The sequence below is a fragment of the Zea mays genome, chromosome 5 (assembly GCF_902167145.1).
Source record: "Zea mays cultivar B73 chromosome 5, Zm-B73-REFERENCE-NAM-5.0, whole genome shotgun sequence".
In the NCBI taxonomy this organism is placed as follows: Eukaryota; Viridiplantae; Streptophyta; class Magnoliopsida; order Poales; family Poaceae; genus Zea; species Zea mays.
This window is the reverse complement of record NC_050100.1, coordinates 173,251,762-173,259,336: the sequence shown is the minus strand read 5'-3', so window position 1 is coordinate 173,259,336 and position 7,575 is coordinate 173,251,762. Positions and strand designations below refer to the sequence as shown.

The window sequence follows — 7,575 nt, the reverse complement described above, 5'->3', positions numbered from 1 at the left end:
AAAAACATATGTCTATTTAGAATTTTAGATATACAAACTTTGCAGCAACTCTTAGATAGCAATATTAATGGTTGAAGCATACATAGTGACTGCAACACAACTAATGTGTATGATTTCACGAACAACATAATTGCCCATATGAATGCAAACAAAAAATTATTGAGATGTTTCCTCAGTTGCATTTATTTTGTTACCTGAACAATATCAGCATATCAAGCAAGTCCCCATGATGCTTCCTTCACTGTAGGGAAATAATGGCACTATCCCAAAGTATGAGTACATGTTTGCCTCATCCAGAAACAATGACACTATCCTGAAACAATGGCAGTATGGCACTATCCCAAAGTCTGTCCTTATGATCTCCATATAACAAGGAAAGAAAACAAATGTTGTCATGAAGAGAAAATAAAATTTCTAGTTACCTCCTGTTTCTAGATATCATTTCTCTTTAAGGTTTTGTTTCAAGATGAAATATTATATAGAGATCGCTAAGATATCTGAAATACCATGAGGAAATGGTAGCAATTTAGTAGCAGAGAAGTGACTATTTAAGCAGTCAGAAGAATAGGAAGATCAAGAACACAATTTTTATTTCCTAAGCAAAGTTGCAAAGTTAAGAGTGGAACAGAGCACTTGTTACACATACACATGCAAAATATTATCAAGTTCTCTCACAGTATCCCTTCTTTCATATTTAATCATGAGGCTGGAATTATGTTCGAGCTTGATCATTATGCTGTTCCAGAAAATATGGACCAAGAAAATATAACAGTGTGCATTTCTCTTTTATTTGAGCTTTCAGGTTTACCTGATGACACAAATGGCTTCCCTAAAACTGCTGTTGCACAATTCTCAAATCCTTCATAAAAAAGCAAAATGGAAGCAGGTTCCCTAATGCAAGCCATGATGAGCTACTTCTTTGACGACACAAAAAATTCTTGACTGAACCAACTCAAATGAAGAGCACTCTCATGAGGAGAATATAAGTCTTTGAGGAAGACGATGCAACTGACTGCTACCTCAAGAAATTCCACAACCACTTGTTCTATCAGATCCATAATTCCCTTCAGGTAAATCCTTCAATCTGAAAACAATTCAAAAACTTTTGTTAAACAGAGCTCTTGCTTGATTATAAAGCTGAGAAATAGAACTTCAGATATAAATCAATTATGAGTATATGGCCAAATACATAGGCACGAGAATGTGTAGACATCTTAGAAGGAGATGCCAGGTTCACGGAAGAAGCAAAGATATATACATGGTTGAAAAAGATGCCATGCCTACGCATGCTCGTGCTGAAGGCGAAGAATGGGGGGCGTGTACTTGGAAGAAGATCGGAAAGCAGAAATTAAAGCAGCTCGTCGTCCCAAGCAGCACAAATTGGAGCGCTGGCCAGGAAGAACGTCCCGACGGTAGCGAGGAGTAGCGACGCCCACAACAACACAACGCGCGGTGGTGCGCCTGGGCCTGGGCAACGTGGTCCAGATTGGGGAAGGGGTCTATGGAGAGAATGGTGGCGATGGGGAGCGCGGTGTAGGGGACACCGCTGACGAGGCCGTAGGGGCGTGTGGAGGAGCGAGACGACAACGGAGAGCAGGTGTCCATCCTCAGCTGAGCAACAGCGGCACTGCAACACCTGCCTCTTCCATCCTCCCACCAAACTCGACCTCTTTGAGGCCTTCTGCCTTGCCTCAGTTACTTCCTCGTGAACTTCCCTGCAGATGTACCACATCGCACAAGTCAATCAAAAGGTCACAACACGTCATTGTACAAAATCCAAAGCGACCACATTATATCGCCACGAGAAATCAAGGTGTTAAAGTCGAGAAGTTCAATAATATATTACAAAGAGAGGAAAATGTGCTGAAGCCAAGAAGTTCAGTGATATATTGATATCACTACTGGGCTATTGGCAATGATGTTCACTGATCTCACCATGTCATGAATATTGTCCGAAACTGATATCAAGCAAGTATCAAACAATAGGTATCATGGATTTTTTTACTTGAGATCTCAAATCAGGTACCTAATAAATTAATGAAGTGTCTGAACATAAAAGATAGTATGTCAAGGGCATAAATTCGATGGCCCTTAATCCAAGCAGTGCACTTATGCCGATTCCCAGCAGCTACACCGCAAGGACAGGAATAGATAAGGAGATAGTCTAGATCCACTTATTTGTCATTTCTTGATTAACCAGAATTCCATCCTCACATGGATGGGTAACTTGTCTTTTAAGAGACCATTCTCTAAAATCAAGGAATCAACTCAATCTAACCTTATCTTTAAATAACAAATTTAATCCTAAGAACACCATGAACAGTACCTCACAACATGAAAAATATGCTGGTCCTGGCATAGCCTAGGACTGCTCCGTTTCATGTGCCTACTGGTATACAATAACCCAGCACCTAAAATTTCAATATCTTATATTGAAAGCTCAATTCATATTCATCGTGATGTCTGCCTATGCACTAAATGCTCAGATGCTATGAATATAGTACCATTTTTGTTTCATTCTTCATCTGTCGATGAGAAATCTAAATTACTCCGATTTCTATATCTATAGAATAATTAAGGGAAAAAGTGCTTCATGCAATATAACTTCATAAGAGTGTCAGTGCAGATACTGCACATAGAAAACAGTACCTCACAAAGCGCTTGTGTTCATCTCTGTCGATTGTAGTGCCTGCTTGGCCAAGGCCCAACGGTTTGGCATTAGGCATAGAATCTTCATGATCGTTTACTGGTTCCGCACCATCAGTGGCTCTATGGCTACACTCTGGTATCTGAGGCTCATAGACACGATCGAAACCTTTTTGGAAGAAATCCACATAGTATTTCTCCTTGTCTTCTTCATCAGGTACCTTGCCTCTAGATAACTTTTCATACAACTCTGCTTTCTTTTCCAGAGCAGCATAGCTTGCAGAACCGTCTTTCACGGCTTTAAGCTCCAGCTTATCCCTGTGCCCAAAGTGCAATGACAGAGGAGGCATTTAGTTTTGGTCAATACTCACAACTCAAAAGCATGAAAAAAGGACTTATGGCTATGTGAGGCTGAAAGCACAAGACAGTTGCATTGAAATCATGGCAACTCGAAATTTTGTATGAAGAGTAAAAAACAACATGACTCATGTTGAATGGAAATGCAGTAACAAGGGTGAGTTCCCATCCTGTAGGATCAAACCCCTTATCTTGAAATGCAGTGTTACCAGTTGTGGAAGCCCCATCTGATGAAGATGCAAAAAAGAACCAACTGGTTAACCAAAGATACTTGACAGGTACTCCACATGTGCTAGGAATTCAGTGGTAACAGACTACCTGTTGGAACAATAGCCAAGGCAAGAGCATTGCTTTCCTCTATAGCTGATACAGCAGGATTTGGATCATTTAAGCCCTATGAGCAAACAAAACTTCAGAGTTCAGATTGTAGAAACAAGCACATAAGGTTTAGACCATAATATTAACATGTTAGTTTACCCACCAGTAAGTCACCAGTATCGGCCACCTCGGTCTTGGGAGGTGAAACAACTTCAGTAACATGTGGTACCAGAACAGGCTCTTCAACTGGTGCATTTTCCTCTTCAACAGAAGCAAGCTCAGGAATGTCCTCCGATTCTTCAGGTTTGTATGTAAGAAGAAGCCTCTTAGGAAGTTCCTAATGAAAAAGTGACCTTATTCCAGTACTCAGAAGAATACCTAATGCGAGAAATAAACCATAATACCTCAAGGTAGTTAACACAAGGCTGAGTGTGAAATTTAAGTTTAGTAATAGAAGCAAATGCAAAAATTAGTTGTGTAAACCAATAATTGTGTAAAAGGAAGTTATGTTGTTTTAAAGACATGTGGTATCTCAAAAATGAAAACTGTTATAACTGGTGAAGAAATTATGAAGGTTAAAGCTATGTGTGCTTGAATTGATATATCTTCACATCAACAGTCTCATCACAGAAAACAGGAAATATAAGGAAGTTTGACTTTTACTGTCTACTTTTCTACAAACTTGATCGAACTTAAGGAAGTTTGACTTGTCCCAAACCCACAATTGCATTCTTTTTGGATGGAGGGAGTAGTCATGATCACCAAACAATAAGATAGAAACTCCTCACCTGACTTCCTTTTAAGAATGGGAGCCCCATTCTCTACATGACTGATTGCATTAACTTCCCAGTAGATAAATACAAAGGAATTGTCTGCAAAAGCAACATACAACTTGAATAGAAGATTTGAAACATCAATCACAACATAGCAGTAATAAAATGCCACAGAAACATTATGATAAACTGAACACAGAGAACAATAGTAGCACACAGTGCGTAATGAATACCTACCCCAGTAAACCCAGTATGAATGAATCAGAATTATTCATAGGATATTACCGTCATGAGGAGGTGATGATAATGATATAATGTCGCCATGATTAAGCTTGACCGGGGATGAATTTTTCTTGGCCTTTTCCAGTTGATGAATGTGCCATTTGAGCTACATCAGAGATTAGTTCAACAAATGTAGGAAAAGAAAACAGAACTGACAGATAGAGGAAGATTCAGAAGAAGAAAAAACACCTTGTGTCCTTGAGGAAAACAGGCACAGGCTCGTGGCGGTTCAGCTCCCCTAAGACAGTGTCCCTGTATATCTTGCAATGCATCCCGCTGATCAGCTGGGCCGCCACACGTCTTGCAATGCGTTGCAACGGAATCAATATGAATACATTGATATACAATGTCTCACAATCTAGCATAAGTAGGAATAATTGTATAAAGCAGCTGCCGCTATTAAACAAAGATGGGATCGATAATAATACATGTTGCAAAGACCATCCCTTTCATCAGTTCTAGGCTATCAGGCTTGTCATTGCGTTTCCTCGGTCCATGCGTTAATCCTGCAAAAGTAGAAGTCCACTTATTCATAGCTCATGAGAGATGAACTGAATGGAATCACTGGTAAGGAATACAAGATATCTGGGGATCACCTTTCATCGAATGCTTAAACCAGATCTTCAACTCAGTTTTAATACAACAAACTTGGAGTTGGAGAAATGAAACTGTCCAATACAGCAATCGATTTGTCTTTGGATTGAATTCCTCAACCATAACTTTGGGACAACAACTGAATTATCTACAAGGTAAGTAGACAGCAACACGAATCACTCGTCTTAATCCCTAATAATCGCAGCGTACCGATCGCACTAATCGCGTGTGATCCATCCACAATGGGCCCTACTAACAAATCGCTCGCGCTCATCAACCCTGATATCCGAACACCATGTCACAAAATTCGAAGCTCAAAGCAACAAAAAGGCGCAGAATCTTACCCAATCGCGTTCATGGAGTTCGTCTCGATCCGAATCGTGGTGCCTCCTGTCTTGATCATGCTCACGGCCGCCGCGGCCGTAGTCCCGGTCTCGGCTCTCCCATCCCAGCGGCGGTCGCGGTCGTCCCTCATCGGAGCAGGAGGGGCCGCATCAGCATCCCGCTCGAGCTCGAGGCGGAGGTTGCGGGCATGGTCGGGGTCGTCGGGGCGGGCGAGCCCAGGGAATTTGGCCGACTCCGCGCCAGCAGGGCCCTCGGCGATGGTGGCAGAGCTAGGGTTGGAAGCAGTAGGCTGGAGGATGGCGTGGATGATGGTGAGGAGCGTACGGACGAAGTAGTCGGGGAAGTCGGCGCCCTTCTCCTTGAGCTTGGCGTCGAACTCGAGGACGGTTGTGGAGTCGCGGCCGAGCTCGGTGATGAACTCGGTCAGCACCTTGTCGCCGATGTCGATGTGGGTTTCGAGCTCGGAGCAAGGATTCTTGCCTTCTTCGACGGCGATAGCTTCATCGTGCTGGTGGCCATGGCTCTTCCATCCGTCCTCGCCGCGTGGTGTAGTGCAGGTCGTGCGTGCGTAAGTGGCGGAGCGGTTGAGGTTGTGCTCGTGGGGGAGGAGGTCGAGGAGTGCGGCGCGCCGTCGTGGAAGGGAGGCCATCGCCCACACCGAGGATGGCAGGCGCGCTGGGCTGCACAATGGGCCGCACGAAACACTGGGCCGCACGAACACTGGGCTGTATAAACCGCGGCGCTGCTATGGGGTTTTTTTATTAGTGCCATACCGCCCACGGAGAGTATCGAAACGTGGCTTATAAACGTTAGTGTATGTTGTCTATTGCTCAGACTAAAAGCATTAGTGTTGTCTGTTATTCAGATTTTTTGGCGGCGCGAGGCTGTCCGTTCGATGGCAGAACAGGTCAAAGGCAGAACGGTCAAAGGCAGACTACTATTGCTTACTTAATAAGTAGTAGAGATTAATTGCTCCCTGATCAGATCTGTTTAATTCATAAAACGTACGTGCAGGAACATGCATGATGTCGGGCAAGCTGAGTGTGTGATCACAGATGTATATATGCATGCATAGTAGTAACAGATCATTTATCTAGTTAGTAGTCAACCAAAAACAGTTGCAATTAACTTCATGCGCATGCGCATCAATGGCTACATGGAAGAATATGTACCATATAACACCATACATACATATAAGAACAACATATATTTAGTTAAGGTAAACTAAAATAAAGCAAAATGAAGATGATTTGAATGAAACACTACGTACTACGCATCTGGTTTAATCTGCCAGAGGGCGAAGAACCACACGCTAAAAAGTGTATGTATGTTTGCAGACACTACGTTCACTTTGAAAAAAGGAGAAGAAAAAAAGCGCAAGAGGATGTACTTCCATCGGTAGGCAAAATTCACGGATCCATCTCGCAAAAGATGCCCAATCCCTAGGGGTGCATGCATGAATAATGATCAAGCTACTAGCTAGGGCAGCCTGATCAAAGTTAGATTCTAGGGCTGTCTCATGATCGTTCACAGATTACTGGATCATCACAAGCTAACTGGGATATATATATATATATATATATATATATATATATATATATATGCATGATGAATTGAAAAGAGGTAGGTTCACAATGCAAGTTACATCCCAGTACGTCTAGCTAGGATGCATGCTCGTTTTTTTTTCTAAAAAAAAAGTAACAAGTTGAGCTCATAAGTATGTTCCTCATCAAATGGTGTAGCCTTGCTCAGTCTCAACCTTTTCTCTTTATCCTTTCCTTTCTAGCATTGTTGCTAGTTTGCATCGGATCCTTTTTATATGTTACCATTATTTACAATATTTTTTAGGAGATGCATAAGGGAAAAAAAAGATAAACTTCCAAAAGTTCTCACAATGGAGAAATATCTCGTATTTAATTTATTAGACTACAATCATGGATCATCGCTAATAATAGTCATCCCACCTCTCCCAAACGGTATGAAAATGCATAATGTAATCACCTAAATTTGTATATAAATTGACCACCCACATATGCCATAAAAATAATTTAAAATCACCACACAAATTTATATCTAAGCTATCCAAGCCTACCATTGTGGAAGATAATTTAAAGCAACCCCATAATTTATATCTAAACTACTCACCACTTTCATCATGCTAAATATAACTTGAAAGAACTCATATGATACATATTACCCGCATGATATTATGAAACATATTGCAAAGTAATTCATGAACTTTTATCTAAATTTTCAACAA

The 7,575-nt window shown here is 41.5% G+C and overlaps 2 long non-coding RNA genes across 2 annotated transcripts; both read right to left on the bottom strand.

Moving 5' to 3' along the window:
* Positions 1 to 1,675: 1,675 nt before the first annotated feature.
* Positions 1,676 to 2,825, bottom strand: LOC111589291 (uncharacterized). The gene is made up of 2 exons (XR_002748282.1): positions 2,650 to 2,825; positions 1,676 to 1,715 (listed from the first exon to the last, which is right to left on the bottom strand). It is a non-coding gene; the product is annotated as an uncharacterized lncRNA (long non-coding RNA).
* Positions 2,826 to 3,147: 322 nt separating this feature from the next.
* On the bottom strand, positions 3,148 to 3,962 carry LOC103627248 (uncharacterized). Its single transcript, XR_553508.3, has 3 exons — positions 3,485 to 3,962; positions 3,322 to 3,397; positions 3,148 to 3,230 (listed from the first exon to the last, which is right to left on the bottom strand). It is a non-coding gene; the product is annotated as an uncharacterized lncRNA (long non-coding RNA).
* Positions 3,963 to 7,575: the final 3,613 nt, after the last annotated feature.